General features: G+C 45.0%; 1 protein-coding gene across 4 annotated transcripts in view; it reads left to right on the forward strand.

Annotated features, from left to right (window-relative positions):
* The window catches only part of B3GALT1 (beta-1,3-galactosyltransferase 1), a 344,225-nt gene that overhangs the window by 171,676 nt on the left and 145,131 nt on the right, over positions 1-27,418 (forward strand). The gene's annotated exons all lie outside the window — the stretch shown is intronic.

Raw genomic sequence — 27,418 nt, forward strand, 5'->3', positions numbered from 1 at the left:
AGTGCTTGAGGGCCCTGCTCTTGCCACTTACCATCTGGCCTGGGGCGGGGCCTGGGGCCTCATAAAGAACTGCGTGCTGCTTGCGGCCTGCTGCCCAGGAGGACTCCCCTGAGTGAGTGCTTGTGGGCCCTGCTCTTGCCACTTACCATCTGGCCTGGGGCGGGGCCTGGGGCCTCATAAAGAACTGCGTGCTGCTTGCGGCCTGCTGCCCAGGAGGACTCCCCTGAGTGAGTGCCTGAGGGCCCTGCTCCTCCCTGCTACTGACCACCTGGCCCAGGGCGGGGCCTGACAGGCCTCACTAGGACAGTTGTTACTGCCGGAGAGGCACAGAGTGTTTTTAAAATGTTTTTAAAAATTTTCTCTGGATTTTTTGTATGTGGGGGGTGGGGGTGGGATGGATGTTTGGTTGGGCTTGGGGAATTATTATTTTTTATTTTGATGTTTTTGTAATTTTTACATTATTTTGTTTGTATTGTTTTATTGGTTTTGTTTGTTTGTTTAAGGTGTTATTCTGTTTTTAGGGGGAGAGGTCAGGGCTGCCGGGGAGTGGGTCCCAGCCCACAAAATGGCTGGGGCATGTTCCACAGGGGGGGATGCACTGGGACAACCGATCTCAGTGATCACGGGCAGGAGGAGGAGTTACGCTAAGACCAGACCATGTCATTACAGAGGAGGCAGGTTTAGTCGTTGTCTGAGGACTATCCCTGCCTCCGGGTCTGGTCCTGACCGGATGGATACTAGAATCAGCAAGGGATACCCACATGACCTGAAGGTGCTGCTGTGCAATGCCAGGTCAATGATTCATAAGACCACTGCCATCCATGACTTGATCATGGATGGAGGATTTGACCTGGCATGTGTAACAGAGACTTGGTTGGATGAAGCAGATGGGCCTGTCCTTGCCGCTGCTTGTCCACCAGGTTTCTCTTACGCACAGCAACCCAGGTCATGTGGGCGGGGAGGGGGGGTTGCAGTGATTTTTAGGAAGTCATTAGTTTGCACCAGGCGTCCTATTGGGAAGACCCAGTTTTCTGAGTGCATGTTCTGGAAGTTGGGCAATAGGGGCAGTACAGGATTCCTTTTGGTGTACCGACCTCCCCGCTGCGCCAAGGATTCCCTGCCCGAGCTGCTTCAGGTCGTGGCGGATGTTCTCCTGGAGACACCTAGCTTGGTCGTCCTAGGGGATTTTAACATCCATGCCGACACGACCTTACAAGGGGCCGCTCGGGACTTCGTGGAAAGCATGGCCTCCATGGGGCTGTCCCTGAATAAGTCTGGCCCAACCCATAGCCGTGGACATGCCTTGGACCTGGTGTTTACCTCTATGGATGTTGGTGATCTGACACTAAGTAAAAGCGAAACGAAAGAAGTGCCATGGTCAGATCACTTCCTGGTGCAACTGGACTTCTCTGCGACCCATCCCCTCTGCAGGGAGGTGGGACCAATTCGGATGGTCCGCCCCCGCCACTTAATGGATCCAAATGGTTTCCAGAGAGTGGTAGGGGATGCTTTATCCCATGTTGATGGCCTTTCAGCTGATTCCCTGGTGGCCCGCTGGAATGTGGAGTTAACCAGGGCTATTGACTGTTTGGCTCCGAAGCGCCCTCTCCGATTGCATGGAGCCCGGACAGCCCCGTGGTTTTCCACGGATCTGAGGGCAATGAAACAATCGTTGAGACGGCTAGAGCGCCGGTGGCGGATAACTCATTCCGAATCTGACCGGACACAGGTTAGAGCTCAACGTCGAGCCTACCAAGTGGCGATAGCGACGGCGAAGAAGAATTTCTTCACCGCCTCTATTGCATCTGCAGAAAACAGCAGCAGGAGACTTTTTCAGGTGGTTCACAATTTAGCGGAACCACCTGCAACATCAGGGCCCAGTACGGGCCACATGTTCTCCTGCAATGATTTTGCAAAGTTTTTTGCAGATAAAATCGCTCAGATTCGGGAAGAAGTAGACTCCACCGTGGGAGCAGGGCCGGGGCGGGAGAGTGCTAGAGTTCTGTCTAGTCAAGTTGAGTGGGATCAATTCCAATCTGTTACCTCCGAGGATGTGGACAGGCTGCTTGGACGAGTGAAACCAACCACCTGTCTCCTGGATCCTTGCCCATCCTGGCTTATAAAAGCTAGCCGGGAAGGACTGGGCGATGGGCTTCGTGGGGTGGTGAATGCTTCCCTCCGTGAGGGAGCCTTCCCAGACCCGCTGAAAGAGGCGGTTATTAAACCGCTTCTTAAAAAACCATCTTTAGATGCGGCCACGATGGCCAACTATCGCCCAGTCTCAAATCTTCCATTCCTGGGCAAGGTGATTGAGCGAGCGGTTGCCGAACAACTCCAGGCACGCCTGGAAGAAGCGGACCATTTGGATCCCTTCCAGTCGGGATTCAGGCCTCATCATGGGACTGAAACTGCCTTGGTCGCACTGGTTGATGATCTCCGGCGGGCTAGGGACAAAGGTAAGAGCTGTTTCCTAGTTCTGCTGGATCTCTCAGCGGCGTTCGATACCATCGACCATAGCATCCTTCTGGACCGTCTTGAGGGGCTGGGAGCTGGGGGCACTGTTATACAGTGGTTCCGCTCCTTCCTCCTGGGCCGTGTTCAGAAAGTGGTGGTGGGGGATGAGTGTTCAGACCCCTGGGCTCTCACTTGTGGGGTGCCTCAGGGTTCTGTCCTCTCCCCCATGCTTTTTAACATCTACATGCGGCCGCTGGGAGAGATCATCAGGAGGTTTGGGCTGGGTGTTCATCAGTATGCGGATGATACCCAGCTCTACCTCTCTTTTAAATCAGAACCAGTGAAGGCAGTGAAGGTCCTGTGTGAGTGTCTGGAGGCGGTTGGAGGATGGATGGCGGCTAACAGATTGAGGTTGAATCCTGACAAGACAGAAGTACTGTTTTTGGGGGACAGGAGGCGGGCAGGTGTGGAGGATTCCCTGGTCCTGAATGGGGTAACTGTGCCCCTGAAGGACCAGGTGCGCAGCCTGGGAGTCATTTTGGACTCACAGCTGTCCATGGAGGCACAGGTTAAATCTGTGTCCAGGGCGGCTGTTTACCAGCTCCATCTGGTACGTAGGCTGAGACCCTATCTGCCTGCGGACTGTCTCGCCAGAGTGGTGCATGCTCTGGTTATCTCCCGCTTGGACTACTGCAATGCACTCTACGTGGGGCTACCTTTGAAGGTGACTCGGAAACTACAACTAATCCAGAATGCGGCAGCTAGACTGGTGACTGGGAGCAGCCGCCGAGACCATATAACACCGGTCTTGAAAGACCTGCATTGGCTCCCAGTACGTTTCCGAGCACAATTCAAAGTGTTGGTGCTGACCTTTAAAGCCCTAAACGGCCTCGGTCCAGTATACCTGAAGGAGCGTCTCCACCCCCATCATTCTGCCCGGACGCTGAGGTCCAGCGCTGAGGGCCTTCTGGTGGTTCCCTCATTGCGAGAAGCAAAGCTACAGGGAACCAGGCAGAGGGCCTTCTCGGTAGTGGCGCCCGCCCTGTGGAACGCCCTTCCAGCAGATGTCAAAGCGATAAACAACTACCTGACATTCAGGAGACATCTTAAGGCAGTCCTGTTCAGGGAAGTTTTTAACGTGTGATATTTTATTGTATTTTTGGTTTTTATGGAAGCCGCCCAGAGTGGCTGGGGAGGCCCAGCCAGATGGGCGGGGTATAAATAATAAATTATTATTATTATTATTATTATATTATTATTATTATTATTATTATTATTATTATTATTATTATTATGGTGCAGAACCACAAGTTTTGTACGGGACTTCTCAGCAGTTGAATTCCTCCAGGATTCCCAACTGAGAGGGGTAGATTTGTATCCTGCAACACTGGCTCCGATCCAGAGGTCTTCAAGTTGCACAGCCCTTACTGCACTCATAAAGCCCATTTCCACATTCCCTTAGGAGTGGGTACAGCCTTCCCTCCTTTTCACAGAGAGTACATTCTTCCCCTCTTCCACTAACCAGTCAGAAGAAACTCCTCAAGTGCTTTTGGGAGTGCTGCTCCTTCAGCCTCCGGCAGAGCTGAACAGTCAGACAGACTGTTCTCCAAAATATTGGTACTTCAGGAAGAAATGGACACCCTTGAAGCAATAAAAAGAAAGATGCACCCCTGAAGCCTAGAAAATCATTGGGATTTTATTTCAATGGAAACCTTTTAATATTAGTTACAGATAGGTAGCCGTGTTGGTCTGCCATAGCCGTGTTGACGACTCTTAACGACTGTAATAGGTCTTACAGGAAAAGGCAAGGGGTGAGAAATGGCTTAGTCATGTATAATGAGATAGGAATCCAATGTCTTTGTTCAGACCAGGTCTCTCCCATTGCCTTTTCCTGTAAGACCTATTACAGTCGTTAAGAGTCGTCAACAGGCTCACCTCAGCTATCTGCCTATCTCCCATTCCCACCACCCTTCTGAGTAATACCCCTCCCCACCTTCTCACTATATAGAAGGGTCTGGCAACTTCTGTTTCAGTGTATCTGAAGAAGTGTGCATGCACACGAAAGCTCATACCAAGAACTAACTTAGTTGGTCTTTAAGGTACTACTGGAAGGAATTTTTTATTTTGACTTTTAATATTATTTATGGGACAATGGTCAAGCTACAGTTTTTAAGCAAACTAAAAGTAATGTACTAATCAAGTACTTCTGTGTACTTGAATATGATAAAGTAAGTTTTTTAGGACATGTTTTAACTAGCAAAACTGAAAACGTTAGCTATTGACCAATATAAGCTGCCTTTTGAGAACATATACAGTGGTACCTCAGTTCCCGAACACCTCCGTTTCGGTTCTTGAACACCAAAAACCTGGAAGTAAATGCTTCCGTTTGTGAACTTTGTTGGGACCTGAATGACGCGGCTTCCACTGAGTGCAAGAAGCTCTTGCAACCAACAGGAAGCCACGCCTCCGTTTTCGAATGTTTCGGAAGCTTCTGGAACGGATTCCATTCAAAAACCAAGGTACCACTGTATTTAATTAAGGCTCGTTTGAAGGGTTAGCCAAAGGGCTGATATTATAATTTCAGGATCACAGGTGCATTATTTCATGGATTTAATTGAGGTATCAATTCATGTTTCTGAGCAGGGAGTTCACTTTTGACACTTTGAAACCCTTTGTTATTTTTCAGAAATGACTTAATGTGAGACACTGCAGTGTGTAGCCTTCTGTCGTTCAGATGTGGTGGAATATTTCACTTTTGTTTTCATTGAGATTTGGATACTGACTATATAGAAAACTTTAATACTACTACTTTTCAAAATTGCCAGCGGCAAGCACCATCCTAAATGAAGTATTTGACATACCCTCTTAACGGTGATATCTGCTACAAAACAGGCCTGCATCTAATAATAAATGCTTTCTACTTCAAAACTATTTTGTGTGTTATCTGCGCATTCATCTTAATTATCTGATTAACTGAGTAGTCAACTTGATCAACTGATCACATGATCACTCAACTAGGATTTGTTTAACTGGGTGGCAGCTCTGCTTGTGTCTTTGAGTGAGTGCACAGAGGATTTTTTTTTAAAAAAAATATGAATTTGGTAAATTTGTCTTGTCAGCTTATAAAATAAGCATTGAGGTTGCCATATGTAGTCTTGCTGTATTAATGTTAATATCAGGAAGGTGGTTTCTGAACGAGGGAAGCAAGGGGCAGAGGGGCTCATTAACCTGGGAAGGTAGCCCATCTAAGTCAAGGAAAACTCTGGTCCTGAACCTCTGCTGCCTTGCGGGATATTTTTGGGAGGAGAAAAGGCTGAGGAGTAAACCTTTCACAAATATGGAGATGAGTCCACAATACAATTGGATGGCGCCTTGTACGCCTCCTTCCGGCAACTCCTGCAGCGTATTGCTCTGCTTTCCTTTGGACCACATCAGTGAGGCCAAAAGGGGGTCTGGTCATCTGGGCAGCCCAGGACCTCCATACACACTGCCCAGGTTTGACACACACCCACCCAACGGAGTCATACTCCATTATCTCTCAAGACAGACAGGTGCCACCAATAATATAAGAACACAAACACATCTGTATGTGAATAAGAAGAAGCTTCAGCAGATGGCTTTGACATTGCATCATGCTGGCAAACCAGATCATCTGGAGTGGCCAGTGATCCAAAGCAGCACACCCTTAAGAATATATTGAGAGCACAACTGGATCAGATCCTGTTCAGCATCCTACCTGCCATTTCCCACAGTGGCCAACCAGATGCCTATAGGAAGCCATTGGACCCTTCTTGCATGTCTGCTGCCTGCTCCCCGCTATTTCCTTTTGAGAAGCTAGCCCTGCAGAGCCAGATCAACTCTGGCTCTTGAGTATTTGATACAAAAATGTTTTTTCAAAGGGAAATTGCTACCAGATCCCATCTGCTAATTTTTGCTCAGGTTTTTCAGGCCCTGATCTATCATGCAAGCAGGTGGGCGAAGTGTATGAAGGATTACTTATATTTAATTTTCTTCACTAATGAATGAAAATGAAGTATTTATATGCTGTTGAGGGAGACAGAGATGTTCATCTCTGTGTTCAACTGGATCTGGCAACTCTCTCTCTCTCTCTCTCTCTCTCTCTCTCTCTCTCTCTCCATTTTTACCAGGTGCATTCTAACTAATGGAACTAGTCCCTAGGAAACCATTGGCCTTGGAAATGTGGCAGGTGTTTTTCCTGAGTGTTAAGAAAAGGTAAATTTCTTGCCATTAGGGACTTTGGTGCTCTTGCGGGAAGGTAACAAATGCCTCTGCTCCTTTTCTATCATCTTCTGCTAATGCTTCTGAGGGAGGAGGAGATGCATTAAAAGAGCAAAGCAAGAGTTATGCCATATGCAGCATATATTCAGGAATTCATGTGCACCACTTAATGCTATAGTGGTGAGGAGCCACACAATATAGAGGAGAGAACAAAGGAAGTCATCCATATTGGCAGTTCCTGTCAGCATTTGGTTGGTCACTGTGGGGACATAATGCTGGACTTAGATGAGCCTTTGCCCCAATCCAGGTGGGCTCTTTTACATTCACAGTGACAGAGCATAGATCTGATCCACTGCCAGAGGCAGTGTGCGTCTGAATACCAGCCGTTGGGCTCCACAAGTGAGGAGAGTGTTGTTGCTCTCGTGACTTGCTTGCAGGCACCCCATCTGCTTGGCTTTTAGGAGAAGAGGGTGCTCACCTATGTCAGAATCTCTGTTCAACCGAGCTGATAAGGCTCATCTTCAGAATTGCCTCCCGGCGATTAATTGACAACCTGATCCTTTGATAAGGCCTCAGGCACGTCGTCCCAGCAGAGCATCAAAACAACATGCGGACGGATGAGATAGTATGAGCTACATTGCTATGCTTTATTTTCTAGCTACGCAGAGAGCAAAGAAATATACATCCTCTCCCTGTGAGAGCAGAGAGCAACTGAACAAAGGAACAAAGGAAACAGGAAACCCACTAACGTCACATCCCGTCTCCTTTCCCGTGAGACTGGAAGGTCTCTGGAATGTAAACAGAGTCCAGTGACTCCAAGCAGCTGCTCAATGGGAAACAGAAACTAAAACCTAGAGGGGCCTTTGGTCTGATCTAACAGCTCTTCTTCTTTGATTCATATTTTTATATCCCACTCTGCTTCCAACCTGGAGTCAGTGGCAGAGCTTCATGCTCCAGCACCGGGGGGCGGAGAGCAGGCGGGGGCAGGGCTGGCATGCATCCTAGGGGCGTGGCACGCCACCCGTAGGGGCATGGCACCCAGTGCGGGTGGTGGGTCAGCCACGATGGCACCCCACCAGAATCACACTGCTACAGGCAGTACGTCCCCCCGCACTCCTCTTCCCCCGCCAGGGCCTGGAGTGCAGCGCAGCAAACAACACAAGGACTGCAACGATAAGAACCAGCATTAAAACCATAAAATGCAATACATACCACAGCCTCAAATTCATAGAACCATAGAATTGGAAAGGTCCCAACTCCCAAAGGGTTATCTAGCCCAACTCCCTAAAACACAGAAATCTCATCTAAAGCATCCCTGACCATCCAGCCTCTGATGAAAACCCTCCTGCGAAAGAGAGCCTGCCATCTTTCGAGGGAGTCCATTCCACTGCTCTTACTCTTCGAAAGTTCTTCCTGATGTTTAGCCAGAATCTTTTTTCCTGTAATTTGAATCCGTTCCTTGTTTTAGTTGCTGCTTGTTTCTGTGCCACTTAGTTCTGAAGCGAGTTGCACAAGTAGGCTCTCTATTATTCCTGTGTTCGTTCTTGACACCGTGAGGAAAGAAGTGACAGGATGGGGAGCCCATCAGCGATGCCTCATCAAAAGCAAAAGGAACAACACAAAAGTAAAGATAATGTTGCCTCATTTTTTTTCTGCATCACAAACTCTCTCATTTTCCATATGTAACTCAGGACTCAGCTATATTGGTAAAGAAAAGCGCCCTGTATGTGTTGTTTATGCATTCTAACTCTATGACACCAGATGGCGCTGTGGAGTTCCATTTTTGCCAACCCGATTTCTCATACAAAATTTAAAATGCATTTAACTGAAACACTTCTTAGATGTGTCTAGATCCAGCCTTAGATAAATTCTTCCAGAATGTTTTTCTTTGTGGAAAAATGTTCATGGTGGAATAAACATGGAGAATGTTACTGCAGAATCTGTATGGATTTTGGAGTATGGATCAATGCAAACTAGGCAGTCTTCTGCCTGTGATTTTATTATTAATATTAGTATTATGCTGCAAAATTGGCTCTTAAGGATGCTTCCAGGTGGAGTGAGCACTGCCCACTCATTGCTCTTCCACTGTAAGGTACATAACTTTCCACACTTTCCTCATCCTGCTATCTTCTGTCATGCCAGCGTTCTCACACTTTTTACAGAGCAAAGAGAGGCAAATTAAAACATCAAGTGTGGAAGTACTATAGAGCTGCAACCCTGTATCCTGGGTTTACTTACGAGCAGAGACAAATAGAATTGCATGACCAATATGCCTTCTGATGAAATGTTTTCCCTTGATCGTTCCTCCACAGATATTACATCCAAATATAATTTAGCAAACCTCATACCAGCAGCTTCTTGCAGTGGCCTGTTTTGCACATAATTTATAAATTATGCTTTATTGGGATTGGGAAGAATAAACCTTGGCTACCGTTTGTGGTTAGCCAAGGGAGAGCAGAACCACAAGCCTAAATTTGGATGGCACACTTAGCCAAACCTTGGTTTAGCTCAGCATGGCACAACAGTAGGAAAGACCAAAGAGGAGCATGGGCTTATCTCTTGGAACTGGTAAATCTGTGCAGTCCCAATAAGCCATCATGTGCAAACCAGACCATTATTTCTGTGATTCCCTCTTTCTAATCTGACCATGAGTTTGCCTCCTTGGTAGTGGAACCTGCAGTGTGTGTGTGTGTGTTTCATGTGTATCCTGTGTCATAACTCATGAGTAAATCACAAGTAATAATAAATCACTGCATTGGGTCACAGCCAAAAAATGAACATTGTGAGCACTAGAAGTCCTAATGAGTTCTTCAGATATAAGATGGGACAAATGGTGTATCTGGCAAGATATTAGTATTCTGTGCCGAGCTGCAATTAAAGTGTCTTAAGAAGCCAGAGGTCCCTAACTAGCCTTGTTTCCTAACGTAGCTGCCTTGCTTTCTCATGTTGCGGTAATTGTATTTAGACCTCTCTCTATTTTTCCTTGCTCTCCTTCCACCTGTTTGGCATCTGGAGTTCAACATGATAATCCTGTGAAAATATAAACAGGTTTACTTCAGCAACAACTTATGGGATGTCCCTTAACTTTAGGTAGTTCATCATTGTGCCAATTAAGCATTCAGGCTGACCATCTGGATACAGACTCTGCGACATCCCACCAAAAGCCACAATTGATGGCTAAATAGCTTTCGTGTTAGAAAACTGGCTTCAAGAATGCTCAACTTTTTCACTGGGTTGTTAGAAGTTTTCAAAGCAATCCAGCAAAGGCACCTTATGGATTTCTTCCAGCTTCTTGACAGTTCCTTCCCAGGAACATCAGAATTTATCTTTCTTCTAGGAGCGTCGAGAAAATAATTTTACAGCCTTCCTTAATTTTCCCCTGACAGATCCCCTTAACCCTGCAAGTCCTCCTCCTATGACAGCCTTCAGTCTACAAGAGCCAACTCTCTGGTATATTCATAACTAGCCAGAAAAGGACTGACAATGGCACCAGCTTATTATCCTTTTATACAAAGGTAATTACTGCACTGTTGGAGAGGGTTGTTAGCTCACCAATGAATATCTACTCTTGGGGACAGATAATTGCTGTCACACTCATCTGTTGGGCCCAGCAGAAATAGAAAACTCAGAATAATGTAATGGGAATGAACATTCAAAAACTACATCAGTGTAAAGTACTGCTAATCAACAGAGGTGGAAGTGGCACACACACACACACACACACCACCTCTCCATGTCGTATCTCCAGGTTTTTGAGATCAGATGGATATTCCTTGCAATAGAGAGAGAAACCAATTCTAGTCCTGGTCCTTCACCATCACCATTGCTGCACTTGTGCAGATACTGACCAAGAGAGGTCAGTATCTTCTTCAGCTGAGCCAGGGAATAATAAGTGAAACAAACTGTTGTCCTGAGTCCATTGTTGCTTGGAGCTTGTTAATAATAATAATAATAATAATAATAATAATAATAATAATAATAATAATTTATTATTTGTACCCCACCCATCTGGCTGGGTCTCCCCAGCCACTCTAGGTGGCTTCCAACAAAGATTAAAAATACATTAAAATGTCACACATTAAAAACTTCCCTGAACAGGGACTTTTGTTCCTGGAGTTCTCGTTCACCTCCTGTGAGCTCAGGCAAATGATTGGCAGCCTAGCTGAAATGTCATAGAGCAGGGATGGCCCTCCAGATGTTGATGGACTGCTACTCTTATAATCCCTGAACAACAGGCCATTGCAGCGGAAGTTCCAAAATTATCCAGAGGTTGCCCATCTCTGCCAGAGAGAATATAAAACACTGTGGCTTTATGGAGAAAGTAGGTAAATGTGCAGCTCCACAAATCTAGATACAAGCTCCATGTATGCCACAGTTGATAATTCAGTTTTATAAAATAGTACTGCTCTTTGCTTTAGCATAATTGTGGCAGATGTGCACCCCACCGCAACGTCTCTAGATGGGGTGATGCTGATGTTGCTTATAGAGAAAGGAGCCAGAGCCTTTCTGATGCTTGCATACAGCTGGTCAGTAAAATTTCAGGATGCAGAGTTTTTGAACTTTCTCCTTTCCAGTTCCTGTTGTAGCTTACAGTGGAAAAGGAGGGGGAGGCTCCTGGGAGCTTTACAAGGAGGAGATAATTGTCTCACACTCTTTGCAGTACCTTCTCCAATGCTGGAAACATGCATCAGTTGGCGATGGTTAATTACTTGGTGCACTTGCACTTGGTTCAATCTCCTGAGGAGCAAAATTAAATTTCCTCCTCTTAGCCTGGGAGAAAATAGATTTTTTGTGACCATGTAAAAGAGTGCCAGCGGCAGTGGTGTCTTCTAGCAAGAGGTGGGGGAAGAGCAGAAGGCACTGACCTGAATTTCAGTGAAACATACTCTTATTTTTATAGCTGCGTTCGGAATCCGTGTCTCTTTTTCTTTCCCAAGCAATTTATGTCCAGCGCTGTTTTCACATCCATTTCACAGAGCTTGAAAATGCCCCCAGCTCGTTCCATTGCTCACACACAGTCACTGTGAACAAAAAATGTCTTAGCACTGTGGAGATTAGGGGCTGGGGGTACGAGGGGCACAGCAAAAACAACAATAATCTGGAGCCTGTGCTTGCCTTTGAAAATAGAAGAAAAGCACTCCATAAACACAGGAGAGAGATTGTGCTGCCTTCACACCTCTGCGTCTCCCCCTGGGGTCTCTATGTATCAACCATTAGCAGGGTTGCAAGACCATGCAAGTGTGCAGAAGCAGGAACTGCACTGCTCTGGTCTCAGAAGAACTCTGCCCATCTTGCTTACATCAGAGACATTTTACAACAGAGGTGAGGAACCTCCAGCCCACAGGCCAGCTCTGGCCCAGCATGCATCCTAGTTTGGCCCATGAAGCTGTTTCCCTCCCAAAACGCCCACCGGCTCCACTCGTGAGATCATATGTGACATCAGGTTTGGGGATGTTTGAGACGTGGCTGCAAGACCAAGTTCAGTGTGGAGCTCAACCAGCCCTAGTAATCAGTAGGGTTGACGTTCCTGTGGGAACTTCATCATGCCAGTGATCCCTGCAAAACAAAAACAAAAAATCAAACCCTAAATCTTAGCATGCCACATATGCTTGACACTAAAACTAGACAAACTACAGTCATGCCTTGGGTTACAGACGGTTCAGGTTGCGTTTTTTCAGGTTATGGACTGCAGAAAGCCGGAAGTACTGGAACGGGTTACTTCTGGGTTTCGGCAGCCGCGCATGCGCAGAAGCACTAAATCTCTGTTTGCGCATGCGCAGAAGCGCCAAATCACAACCTGCACGTGCGCAGACGTGGGTTGCAAATGCTGCGAGATGCGAACATGCATCCTGCACTGATCATGTTTGCAACCTGAGCGTCCACTGTATAGGCTGGTTTACAAATTGCAATCAGTTGGCCAGGATAGGGGTGGGGTTCCATTTATTGATTTATTTGACTTTCCAGATGAAGAAACTATGAGGCGAATAGAATCTGCCATTTCTCCACACATCCCAAGAAACATTTTTTCGAGCTTACAAGAAGAGCTGTAGCTATTTCCCTCCTGCTCACCAAGCAGGAGTGTACTCTTCTGCAAGAATTGTTGCATAATTCCCTGGGGATGATCACCTCTTCTTCTGCGATTCTCCAGGCGTCTCAGTTCTTATAGACTCCGCTCACGCTTGGCTACGCTCCGGTATTCAGGATGACAGATACCTTTTTGCTGATATTGCATGGGGTTGTCACAAATGGATTGACAGGTTTCACTTGACAACAGCAGCCTGTGGGCATCAGGAGGGTACTTGCCTCCCCCACCAAGACATTCACAGCCACCTCCTTCCTCCCAGGCATCGAATGCTGAAAACCAAACTGGGAGGTGCAAAATAGGCAAGGTGAAACCTTTTGCCAGTCATGCGGTTAGATAAACTAGGATCATAGGAATACAGGGAGTTGCCTTATACCAAGTCCATCTAACTCAGTGTTGTCCACACTGACTGGCAGCAGATGCCAAGGATTTCAGACAGAGCTTTCTCACAGCGCTACCTGGAGATGTCAGGAATTGAAGCAGTGTTCTTCTGCAGGCAAAGCAAATTCTCTAACACTGAGAAATGCCCCTTTCTCAAATAATATACTAGAACAGGCTAACTGGTGCACCATGGGCAGAATCCATAGAGCTGCAGGCCTTCCTCCTCCATTCCACTGGAGCCCATCATTGAACCCCCTTCAAAAATAAGCCATTCCTGAGAACTGAGCCCACCTCAGAGCAATAGGAATGGAGGAGACATTTGGTTCAGTTTGCATTTTAGCGGGAACCTAATCAATACATCCTGAAGCAACATGCAAAACAAAACGCAGCTATCCTACAAAAAAAATCACTTCTCTGAATTTTGCAGTGCAGTTTTTTGGAAGCAAATGATGCATGCAAAAATAAATAAATGTGTAGATCAGGGGAGGGGTGTGCATAAAGAGCCATATATATGAGGAAATGAACATATAAAGTGCATTGCGTTAGGGAACGTTGCTTGCCAGAATGTTCATTTCAGACCAAAGGCACATGCAAAGATATATTTGGAGAAATGCACAATAAAATGCTGGTGAATTTTCACGAGGACTTAATCTTTTTTTAAAGGAAGCGCAAACTGATGCAAAAATGTGAAGAACTGAGCTTAGGACTGGGGAAAAAATGATAAATTGAAATGGGCAGATTTGCCCCTCCCTGGTCCTGCATGGAACTGCACCTGTAGTGGAAAATTGACATAAATTGTGCACTCTTTCTATCTCCTCAATCAAAAGTGCCTTCCATTCTGTCTTGCCATTTAAAAGCATAGGGCATGCCCCCCCCCAAAAAAAAATCTTAGGAACCTAGGAAGCTGCCTAATGTTGCTCCATCTAGCTCAATATTCCAAATGAAGTGGCTGAGGATTTCTCCCTTTCCCTACCTCTCTGCTACTTAAAATACACAAAGATACTTGCAGGTGCTGAAGACCCCAGTGGGAATTTCATCCTGACACAGACAGCCTCACGCAGCTGATTGGGGTTGTGATGAAAAGGCAGCAAATGGTTAGTTGTTTAATTTATTTTCATTGTGTTCTCCTCCAAGCAGCAGGCGGTTGTGGGATTTTTCTGCCTCTGGTGAGAAAATACCGGCAACTTGGCTGGCTTTGGGTACTATGCACCCTGACTGGATTGCCCCACATGTTGTTCCTGCTGAGGGAACAAAACGACTTGGACCCATTATAATACCACGTACAAAGTGGATATGTTTGTAATGCACATAGAGATTTTAAGTTTGTATTACAGGTATACTTTAGCATTTTGAAGGAAATCGGTAAACCCTGCACAAGGACTACCGCTTGTGCAGTGGGGCTTCCCCCCTCCTTTCCCTGTGCACTCCCTGCACCCCACAAATTCTTTCTTGGGGGGACAGAAGACCCCCCCCAGAGCAACGCAGGGGAGACTAGGGGGATTGTTTCTTCTGGCAAGCCGAAATACTTGCATTGATCAGAACAGTGAGGTGCTGAATTCCGCCCAAAGGCCACATTTAAAGCAGTATTATACCATTTTTACAGTCATGGCTCCCCGCAACATATTATGGGAACTGTGGTTTGTTAAGGGTGCTGAGAGTTGTTAAGAGATTTCCCTCACCGAGCTACAGTTCCCAGAATTGTCTGGGAAGAGGGATTGATTTGTTAAACCACTCTGGCAATTGTAGCTCTGTGAGGAGGATTTGAGTTTCCTAAGAACTCTCAGCACCCTTAACCAATTCCCAAGGTTCTTTGGGAGTTCCCATGACTGCTAAAGTGCTTTAAATCCACAGTGCAGATGTGACCACAGTCTAAATCTTTATTTGGTCTCAGGAAAGAATTTCTCTCACGTCAAAACATGCCTTCTGACTGGATAGGAATTTCCCCTCAGGGTCAAAGTTTGTTGGTGTCTCTGGGGATTATTTTAAATTATGGTAAATGGCAGGGATTATTTGCTTGAGCCATCTGGCTTTATGTAAGTGTTATTCATTTTTTTCCTACAGAAGTTCTAGTATGGTGCATTTTGCCCAATCCCTGATCCTTGATCCTTTCCTTATGGATCACTATAATCCAACAAATCTGAAGAGGTCACATTTAATTATATGGAACAAACTCTAATGGACATTTTGGCTATGAAGACAAGTTCATATTTCCCCCTTCTTATGGGTGGTGAATAAAGAAAATTAACAGTAGCAAAGGTAGATTTGTGTTCTACACTTCCTTCATATTCTAACAAATGAAAAAAGAGAGAAATAAATTAAGGGTTAGAGATATACCTTTCATATCTATACTAAATTGTGCCTCTGGCATTGATTGGCTTAGCTAGCAGGTTGGTTTTGAATGTTCAGGTGCTGAGGAAGAGTTTTCCTGCCCAGCCATTATGAGAGAAGGAAGTATTTGTCTGTTGATTAAAGTTTTGTACACAGGGCCGGCCCAGCCATTAGACAGCGTGAAGAAACTGCCTTAGGCAGGAGATGCTGGGGACTGGAGAGTGGGAGCAGATGGTTGGTGGACTGGACAGTGTGTGCTATGCAGCTTCTCAGCTAACTTGGTATCCACAGGTACAGTGGAAGATGCTATCCTGTCAGCAAGAGTTCAGATCCTGGGTATAGCAAATTGTGTGGAATGCGGTTACACTTCCTGGCCCCAACCTCACCCCTCACCATCCACATTGTGCCTACGATATTTTAGTTATTATTACATAATTATCTCTATATCCCACCTCTCTCCCAAGGAGTTCAAAGTGGAATCCATGGTTTTCCTCCTCCCCCTTTTGTCTTCATAACAACATTCATAGCAACCTGCTGTAAAGGGCAGGACTCGAACCAATGGCTTCAAGTTACAAGAAAGGAGATTCCAACTTCACATTAGGAAGTACTTTCTGACCACAAGAGCTATTCAACAGTGGAACAGTTTCCCTCGGAAGGTTGTGGATGGTCCTTCCTTTTGAAGGTGTTTAAGCAGAGGTTGGCTGGACATCTGCCATGGATTCTTTAGCTGAGATTCCTGCACTGCAGGGGGTTAGACTAGATGACCCTTGGGGTCCCTTCCAACTCTACAGTTCACATCACATTCTATGTGAAGTGAAAGACTGGGTGTCTCAAGGTTCCCCAGTGTGCTCATCTTTCTTTCTCATAGGGGATAGATAGAGAGGGTGTCCAATTTTGATTCTCAGGTAGCTGAAAATACCATATTGGCCCGAATATAAGCTGCACCCGAATATAAGCCGCACCTTTAAAATTGGGGGGGTGGGAGGAAAAATGGGGAAATGCCCAAATATAAGCCGCCCCTTTCCTCGCTGCTCCTGGCTGCATACTGGGGGGGGGGGTGCCACACTGCGTCGCCAGAGGCCTTTCCCCTTCCTCGCTCCCTTCCCAATCTTGGGGGAGAGAGTGGGGAACTACACACTGCCCTGCGCTCCTGGCTGCATACCGTAAGGTCACGAATATAAGCCGCACTTCAACTTTTCACAGTCGGAATTTGGGGGGAAAGTGAGGCTTATATTCAGGCCAATACGGTATATTCAAATGCATGCAAACATATATCAGATTGAAAAGCATCTACTGTTTTTCAATCAGGCTGTCTTTGGAGAGATTTGCTACCGCAGCTCAATACACTGGCTAGGAATTAAGTGCTTGTGAAAGGAAGCTTCTGTGTGTATAATTCTCATCTGGTTGGGTATGAAGAGATCCAACAGCTGCCCTCCTTGATCCAAGAGCAAGGGCTGTGAACACAGTGGTGGTGGTTGATAATAGTGGTAGAAATAATAATAATAATAATAATAATAATAATAATAATAATAATAATAATAATAATGTACTCTGCTGACTGGCTGCTGAGGAGAAAAAGCAGGGTGCAAGACTCAACTTCATACATGATGTTTGGGGGTTTAAAGTTTGCTTGCTTTTCCCCAAAGGGCTTTTCACAATCAGCTGCTGCTAGCACATGCAAGTGATCTGTTGATCTTCATACATACCTTCCAAGAGACTGCGATCTACTCCCACTATAAAAAAAACAACTGGCATTGATCTACCCATCAAAGTTGTTGAGCTTTTTTTGCAGGACACCTCATGATCGACCAGTAGATCACAATTGACCTGCTGGTGGACACCCCTGATATATACAAATGGAAGGGATAGCAACTGCATTTGTGGAGGTGACTCATCTGTCTCCCTGGTTCTTATTATACCATTCAGAACTTGGGATGGGGGGAACTATATAACCCAGGTGGCCCTGCATTCTTTGTATTTACTCAGAAGTCTATCCTATTAAAGGCAGTGATGGTCCCCGCTCTCAGGGACAAATGCGCAGAATTGCAGCCTGAGACTCCATTCCTATACAGTATTCAGTGAGACGTATTCCTAAGATGCCATTCATGTGTTATTTACTCATTATGCAATGCCTATTGGGAATACCTGTGATATGTTTACACCTGGGAATATGCCCCACGGAATACGGCATGCTTCTAAACATGTTAGCTTTTAATTGATACTCTTAGGCTAAGCACTCTTGGGCAATAGGGACATAGGAAGCTCCACCTAGCTCAATATTGCGTGGCAGCAGCTTTCCGGGGTTTCAGGCTGGGGACATTCCCTGCACTGTCTTGTTTGAACCTGGGACTTCAGCATGAAAATCAGATGCTCCACCACTGAGCTGTGGCCCTTCCTTTTCGTTCTGGCCCACCCATGGGAACCAGCTCCGCATGCAGCCTGGGAGCTTTCACGTCACAGCCACAAAGTGCCACTTACAAACTCTCCAAGGTCCAGATGCAGCACTCCAGGTTGCCGATGTCGTCTGGCTGGAAACACAGAGCTCTGCTGGCTTGTATAAGTAAAGGATTTCCATGAATGAATGGAAGGAAGAAGCCGAAAGTTTAAAGGAAGGGGGGTGTTCAGCGTGATGCACACCAGACAACAAAGCTGTCTTGGGAAAGCAAGTGGGGGAAAAACATAGTTGAATAAATGCACCGAGAAGAAAGGGCAACGTGGGATTAATTGAAGTGAAGCCCTAACTTGAAACCCTTGCATAAGCAAAAATGTTATCAAGCCCCTTGTCTCTTCCCAAATTCCAAAAGAGAGATGGAAGCCCTGTAAAATACGCTCAGATCTTACCTAATGAATTTTTCATGGAAAGCACTCAAACACTTTGGTGATGGCTGGCAATAAGAACCCTGAGAGAAAGATGAATGGATGCATTTAATTGCAAACAGTACTCTGAGTAATACATTATGTCATTTGGTTCTGTACAGTTCTGGGTGAGAATTCCCCCCTTCCCCGCCCCTTCAACCTCTGTCTCATGTTTTTATACATGAAGGTAGATAGAAAATGAGAAGGGGGGGGAGGAGAGAGAATAGAAGCTTTGTGTTGAAACCTTTTCTCGAGCTTATTCCGCAGTGACTGCCTTGACACCAAGATATTATAGATCAAGCATATGGGCATTTTATATCCTGAAAATCATATGCTTGACGAATAAATGCCTACTTCTGTCGCAGGCCCCCTCCTGTTTGACGTTCCACTTGCAAATCAAATTTCTCTGCAAATTCTTCATGTCTGGGCTTCAGAGTGAAATGCTGTAATTTCTCCTCCCACCCCCCTCACAGCTGCCAACCATTTCTGAGAGACTTGGGCCTTTCCGTAATATATTTCAATTCTCCTGCCGATTAATAACGTGGTTGTGGGAAAAGACATGTTGAGCTGAGTTCAATTATCCTTCCATCCCAATTATACTATGACATTAAATCTTGTGACATTTAATAAGAAAGGGCATTTCACCCATGGCTACCTTGAGTGCTGACAAGAACGTCCCTCAGAAGATTTTTTTTAAAGACATCATTAAAAAAAAAAAGACATTCTGACACACCACTATGTCTACTTCCTTCTGTAAATTAAAAAAAGATGCAGCAAAGTTGTTAATATTGTGGTTACCTGGTATCTTGGACAAGGGGGAAATGGATTAGCTGGATGGATGGGGCTTGGCAAAGGTTTGAACTTCAATATGGGAGGAGCATAAATGGAAAGGAAATTGATTCAGTTCACATTTAAAGGGAAACCTACCTAATTCACATACCCCAAAACAATTTGCAAACCAAAACATCCATCCTTCTCTTGTCACCTCCCTGAATTTTGCAAAGTGATTTTCCAACCTAATATACGAAATTCTGTATCTTTGGAGAAATTGTGCCCCTGTGTGCATTTATTTTCTCCAACCAACTCATGTGCACAGAGAATGCATCCATTAGGGCAAAGTGTTCATGTAAATGCATATATTGATTAAAAGAGCATAACAAAAATGCATTATGTTAGGGGAAACTAGTTAGCAAAAAAATTAGGGGAAACTGTGTAAGGAGAAATTTGCATGCCAATGCTAATGACTTTTTAAAGAAACTTACAATGATGTGAACGGGCCTTCTCTGCAGTGGCTCCCTGTCTGTGGAATGCTCACCCCAGGGAAGTTCACCTGGCACCTTCATTATACACATTTAGGCACAAGGCAAAAACATTCCTTTTTAACCAGGCCTTTGGTTGATTTGATTGACATCCTATACCCTTTCAAAATGTGGTTTGGAGGGGTTATTGGGTTGTTGTTTTTATTTTGATTATATATTTGTGGTTTTGTATTCTGATTTTGTTCTGTGAAACACCCTGAGACCTCCAGGTATAGGGCAGTATATAAACCCAATAGATAGATAGATAGATAGATAGATAGATAGATAGATAGATAGATAGATAGATGATAGATAGATGATAGATAGATAGATAGATAGATAGATAGATAGATAGATAGATAGATAGATAGAATTGAATATAACGTGTAGGCCACATTCACCCACACTTTTAAGGCACATTTAAACCAACAATAGTTCCCAGGATTCCCAGGAGTCATGGAGAAAGCCATGACTGTTTAAAGAGGGCCAGATTTGATGAAGTGAACATGCGTGAGGGTCGACCAAAGTTGTTGAGCTTTTTAAAGGATTTGATGCCAATAAACAAACTGCCACAGGGGCAGATAACACAGACTTTGGACATGCCTGGTTTAAAGTAATAGCATAGTGTTTTAAATGACTGGCATGAATATTGCCTTGATTTATTTAACACATGCACTGTGCTTTTCTATTAAGACAGTAATGTTTCTGCCATTATTTTGTGTGATTGTTTAAAACTGTGAATGTGGCAAACGCTTCTTTTCTTACTGCTGCCCTTCTCAGGGAACAATACCTTTGGCCGACCCCAACCCCTCTGGCAAGTGTACTATTGCAATGTGTGAAATGGCCTCTTAGATAAACAGTGCTACATCTTCAGGGGGGGGATATGTCACTGCCTGGTGACAAGCAATTGGCTGGATACTCTTAGGTAAGTGTGGGACTCAGATTTAACTGCCAAGTTGCACTGAGGCACGCCTACTGTACCAGGTATGCATCCCACACAGAGGTTTTTGCAGAGAAGGTAAGAGCTGCAGCAGATCTCGATGTGAGCTACTTCGTGCCCTGCTTTCTGTGTCCACAGTGTGAAGGATTGCAGCCTAAATGAGCAGAAATGATAAATAATAGTAAAACGGAAAAGGGTCTGCGATCAAATTTTGAATAGCAAACAAGCGTTTCTGAACTGATGGGCAAACATTTGGAGAGCGTTAACATTTGGGGAGTAAATACCTGAGGACTGCAAAATACACAGGCTGCCTTTGAGGGATGCACATTTTGAGGTGCCAGGTGTATATTCAGAAAAGAATCCACAAAGGCAATGTCGAATTTTTCACATAGGGCAAAGGACCAAGGTTCTATGGTAGATAAAACATCTGTTTTGCATGCAGAAGTTCAATCCTCGGCATGTCTAGGTAGGGCTTGGAATATATGAAAATTCTGGAGAGCCAATGCTGGTCTGTCTAGACATACAAAGCTGGGTGGACCAATGGTCTGATTCTGTTAAAAGTAACTGGTTGCTATGCTCTTATGTACACCTATAAAATTGATTTTGCCCCTGGAAGAAGAGACTTGAACAGACAGTTTCCACTGCATACTCTTGGTAGTACAACGTCCTGGCAAAATGGAAATGTAGTGCTGATCCAAACAAGCGGACTCTGCTTTCCTGATGCCAGCTGTGCAGCGGGATGCCCTTTTGCTCCATGATAAGGCTAGTTGGTAATCAATTGCCTGCTCCAGCTTTGGCAGCAGAATCTGCCCTTGTAACAGAGAGGCAGTGGGGGAGGAAGGAAGGAAGCCATGCAGACTTCAGTGGTTTGGCTCAAAAAGTGATTGGAATCAGAACATATATAAAGTGATGAGGAAGGGCTGCATCACTTGGCTTAAGTGAAGGAGGACCAGACCGATCAGTGCAGGGGATGAATAGCTTGATCAAAACCTGGAGCCTACCCAAAAGGGAAGTTCTGTTTGCCCCGAGCATTCTTGTCTTTTTGATAAGATTTCTCTCAGAACTCTGGGCTATTTTGGTCTCTCCCCACCCACCCACCCACCCACCCATACTGCATCTCGGTGTCTAAATGAAATCAACCACACATACACCCTTTCTTTTTCAAAGAAAAAAACCCCATACTTAGGAAAGTTTGTGCTATCAAAGTTCTCTTTGCGAAGCTGACTTACAGTCCAAGTTAAACCTATTTACTTGGAAGCAGCTACTGTTTGTTTCAATGATATTTGCTTCCAATTAAAAAAGTAAGTTCAGGATGTGATGGATTTCTGTTCCAAAATTTCTGTTCCAATAAAGTACATGCACTTTAAGGTAAGGAACGAAGAGTGACAGAGATACATGCTAGAATATTATCAGCCCTCCTGGAGTATCTATCAGCCTCTCCCCATAACTCACTTAAATGGCTCATCAAGTGTGATGTGTGACACACGTCCATTTCCTGTGTGAGTTAGATAAATAACTCTATTGGGATTTTTGACAATTTTCTGGCTCCTACTATATTATGTGAAAAGCTGGGTAACAAATACACTCTAGCATTTGACTGGCAAGGGGGAGAGGGATTCTGGTCCTGGTGATCTCATAATGAATGCCACCCAAATATCTGAGAAAATGGGTTTTTGTCCAATTAAACTGAACACCTAACATAATTCTCAGCAATTTATAATGGCCAGCCTTCCAACTTGATACAACCAAGCATCATGTGCAATTTTGACAAAGAATCGGAGCATCTGTCTCCATGCTGATTGGCCTTCTTTTCTGACAGGGTCAGTCTACACTTGCTTCTGCACTGTTCCACACTGGTTGATTTTCAACTGTGTGTGTGAACTGACTCCGCTGAACAGCACCGCTGCAGTGGTGATAGGCAGTGTGGAAGGACCACCAATGATCAACCTGTCCATTCACACATGCAGATTACCATTTGATGCTGCCGTCATGATGTGATGAATGCAAAGCAGCCTTAAATGTGATCTGTATTTCAATTGTTATCCATTTTTTTTCTTTTCATGTTGTGGGTAGCAAATAGTCAATGCAAGAGAAGGAACAAGGGGTAGTCATTTTCCCGCTCCCCTTCCCTGTTTTCCTGTCAGTGGTGCCACTCTCATGTTGGTATTCGCATCGCATCCAGAAACGCAAGAAGGGCTTTCACTCTTGCCCTCACCGGTTCTGGAAGGCTTCTCTCGAAAAGTCCCGTACACACAGAGATTTTGTGCCTGCCCATTAGGGGAAATAGGAAGCCCCGAACATATATATTTTTAGATGTCCTTTTTATGTTGAGATTTGCAGAGACACCACTGATCCTTTGCTGAAGAGGCTCGCCGATCTTTCAGACAAGTCTAATCGTAATTCTCTCCTCTTAGGCAAAGATCACGAGGAAAAAACCTGGCTGGTAGCCAGATTCTGCGCCCAGGTTTGTAGGCACAGATCATCCTCTAGAATAAAATAGCTTACTAGGGAAATGTTGACGTCTCCCTTTTGGGTGCCTCAGGGTCAATTTTTATGGTAGCCCAAATCTCAGTTGTACGGGTTTATGTGTATATCTCAATTTTAACTCATGAGCTATTGCTGCAATCTGCTCTGATGGTATATTTTATCTTTATGAATGCTGTTTTTATTGTGAGCTGGTCTTTGACCGTAATAAATTATTTTTTTTTAAAAAAAAGTTGGTATTTGCATCTAGGGTGGTGATCAGACCACATCTGGAATATTGTGTCCAGTTCTGGGTGCCACAATTTAAGGAGGATATTGGCAAGCTGTAATGTGTGCAGCGGGGGGGGGGGGTGACCAAGATGATCAAGGGTCTGGAAACCAAGCCTTATGAGAGAGTTGGGTATGTTTAGCCTTGAAAAGAGGAGACTGAGAGAAGATACGATAGTCCCCTTCAAATATCTAAAGGGGCATCACAAAGAAAATAGAGCAAACTTGTTTTCTCCTGTTCTAGACAGTAAGAGCCAAACCAAGGGCTTCAAGTTACAAGAAGGGAGATTCTGACTAAATATCTGGAAGAACTTTTTGACAATGTAAAGGCAAGTGTTCATGGCTGTCTTTTCTACCATGGCACCTTATCAGGGGAGCTGCATCAGACCGCTGTACTGTTTTAGGCAGCTGGTGAAAACCTGGTTTTTAAAAAAGGCCTTCAACTGAGATTCCTGTGTTAGTTTTCTAAAAAGAAAACTGAACTGTTTTTCTTTTTCTGGTTTTTCTATGATGAGATAGTTCTAGTGGCTATTTTGAAATTCCTCGTTCTAGTTTTGTTCTCACTATTAATAATTTTGATTTATGGTGGGGTTTGGAATGGTGATTATGATGTATGTGAATGTCATAGTGATGTTTGTATTTGTTTGCTGCCTTGAGGTTCTTTTTGAAAACAGGCCGTGTTACGCATTTGCAGTAGCAGCTTCTCAGAATACCTGATCAGTCCTCTCACCCAGCTTCTGCTTGGTGAGAATGCCCCAAAGGAATAGAGTCCCACAGATGCCTTGGGGAGGCTTGCCACAGATGCAAAGTCAAAACCAATTTCCTAACTCCACTGAGCTGCTTAATTTATAACTCAGTACCCAACATTTTAACTCTCAGCCTTTATTCTTCAGGCTCTCTCAGACATGAAACTCAATCCCCTTGAGCAAAGTTTTATCCTCTCCCTACTTCCTAATTTAACATATCTTTTGTCGAAGTTCTATTAGTCTATTGACTTCTGTCCTTTACATGCGCTCTCTCTCTCTCTCTCTCTCTCTCTCACACACACACACACACACACACACACGTTGCTCATGCTGTCCTAATTTCTTGCTTTGTTTCTAGATCTGTCCTCCTATCAATTCCAAGTAGGGCTACAAGTCACCATCCTACCTCCAGGTTTTATCATGGCACCTTGATTAGTTCAGTGCCCTCCCAGGCACACCCATTTGTAGAGCTGAGCTTTCTGCGAGTAAGGTAAAAAGGTAAAGGACCCCTGGACGGTTAAGTCCAGTCAAAGGCGACTATGGGGTTGCAGTGCTCCTCTCGCTTTCAGGCCGAGGGAGCCGGCGTTTGTCCACAGACAGCTTTCCGGGTCATGTGGCCAGCATGACTAAACTGCTTCTGGCACAATGGAACACCATGATGGAAACCAGAGTGCACGGAAACACAGTTTACCTTCCCACCGCAGCTGTACCCATTTACTTGCACTTGTGTACTTTTGAACTGCTAGGTTGGCAGGAGCTGGGACAGAGCAACGGGAGCTCACTCCATCACGGGGATTCGAACCGCCAACCTTCTGATCGGCAAGCCCAAGTGGCTCAGTGGTTTAGACCACAGTGCCACCTGCACCCCTTTCTGCAAGTAGGATCAAATGAAGACATCTGTGCCCTTCCACTACAGTTTCTCCCCCTTCATGGTAATGTAGTGACAAATTCAAAAGAGTCCCTTCATGATAGTCACTGCCACACCCCTTCTAAGATGATACAACTTTCTAAGATTATTCAGAAATCTTACAGTTATGCAAGAATAATAATTAGGGATATGTTGCCATGATCAGTACAGATGGCCAGTGTTGCCTTTCAGCTAGATCTATTCTTTTCTGTACATGGGCAAATGATTTTGAGGGTTCCAATACCGTTTTTTGGAGTGACTTAAGTTGTGTTTTCCATGAAGTTCCATGGTATGTAACAGAAGCTGTACACAATTCTTTTGACACTGAAGCATCTTCTGTTTTGCAGTGTTCCTAAAAGCTCTAAAACACTGGGCAGCTCTAAAACACTGGAGACAGGGACCCAGTGGGGAGCCTGCTGTAGAAAAAGCAATAGGTCTTTGACCCCCGCTTCCCATTGATCGACCAAAAACTTTGGCTCAGCCTTCCAAAAAAAAGCTCAACAACTTTGGCCAATCCAATGGGTAGATCACTGCCAGCTTATTTATAGTGGGAGTGGTAGATTGCAGTCTCTTGGAAGTTGGACACCCCTGGTCTAAGGCTTCTCCTTTCCAGGTAGCGTATACATTTTTTAGCTAAACTTATTTTTTTTAAAATAGTGTCAGAAACAGGCCGAGAAGCAGCCTCTTCCATAACATCTATATCTGGCCTTAGTACATCTGGGAGAGGAAGCAAAAGTGCTTTGTTGTCTTCTCTTTCAAAACAATCCGGGGGTTGGCGGGGGAGAGAAATCTGAATTGCCCTTAGGACAGACTATTAAAGTGTTAGCTGCTGAGTGGTACTCCCATCGTGGTGAAACTCTGGAGTTTACATTATTAAAATATTTGCCTTGCCATTTCACAGTTATTGCTGCATCTGCCGTCACGAATGCTCCAGATTGGGAGCCTCTGAAGTCATTTGCAGTCCTCGGAAATAATAAAATCCACCCTACTCTGCATGGAAATGGCTGCTTAACAGATTGCTTAATGTGAAAGATAGCGCAAGTGGAGTGCTGATGGATTGCCTTCTCTTGCCACGTTACTCGAAGACAGCTGATAAAAATGTCTTCATATATAATCATTAACAGCAGAACTTTCCAAAGCGTTGAGGGACCCACATATGTACTGAGAGGGATTGAGGGGAGAAAACAAACAAAAAATGAATATGTGTCAATCAGCGCACACATAAATACAACCTCATAGGTCAGGCTGCACATAAACCAAATTAAGGGAAAAGGTTATTTTGTTATTTAAAAATGCAGTAAAAATGCAAGTATTCGGTGTATGCTTCTTGCTGCACAGGAAACTGGGGCCAATTCCCCCATTCCCCCATGAAGCCTATTGCAAAGAACGGATTACCTGCTTCCAGGTATGTAGAATCGCTGTGCTTGAGGTGCAGCATGGCAGTATATTCCATTATATTTCCGGAAGTGACTTTCACATTGTGTGAAAGCTCAAATATAGGGCCAAAATTAACAGGGGAATGGAGTCAACTGCCATGTAAATGCAGCCTGGTGATCTACGTGGATGTGTGCCCACTGGGATAAGTTACCATTTGTTAGCAGTCAACATAAACCCCTGTGGCACAGTTGCTTTCCCCATTGGCATTGTGATGACGTCAGCTTGCTGTGAAGTTGGAAGCAGGACCAGCATGGGGCGGGTGGGGGGGGGATAAGGGTGGGGGAGCAATCTGTTTCCACCTCATAATAAGCTGCATGCACAACATACATTTAAAATGTGTGTGTGTGCACACGCACACACAAACACACAGAATCTTGGGAACTGTGTGTTTTTAAGCATGCTGGGAATTTTAGCTCTGTGATGGGAGAAACTGCACATTCTTTTGCATGCAACTTTTTGCACAGAATTTGGTGGTTCTGACCAATCCCTGGATCGGATTACATCTTGCTTCAAAGACCTGCTTATGTCCAAATTGCTTATGCTTTGTCAAGCTTTTTAAAACAAAACCAAAACAAAACCAGTCCAACTAAGTACGGTATTTTTCGCTCTATAGGACGCACCCGACCATAGGACGCACCTAGTTTGAGAGGGGGAGAACAAGAAAAAAAAATTCTCTTCCTCTCTGCTCAGCACCCCTTCAGCGAAGTGGCAGGAGAAATGGAGCCCCTTCCATTTCTCTTCCCGCTTCGCTGAAGGGGCGCTGCGTAGAGAGGGAAAGATGCGCAGCGCCTCTCCAGCAAAGCGAAGCCAGGAGAGCAAGAGGGATCGGTGTGCAACGATCCCTCTTGCTCTCCTGGCTTCAGCAAAAGCAACGCAAAACCTCTGGAGCGCAGCGGGAGCTCCCGCTGCACTCCGGAGGCTTCAGGTAGCTATCCCTGAAGCTTGGAGAGGAAGAGGTGTTGGTGCAACGCGAAAGCAACATGAAGCCTCCGGAGCACA

Source organism: Podarcis vaucheri, assembly GCF_965113315.1.
Source record: "Podarcis vaucheri genome assembly, chromosome: 1".
Classification (NCBI taxonomy): Eukaryota; Metazoa; Chordata; class Lepidosauria; order Squamata; family Lacertidae; genus Podarcis; species Podarcis vaucheri.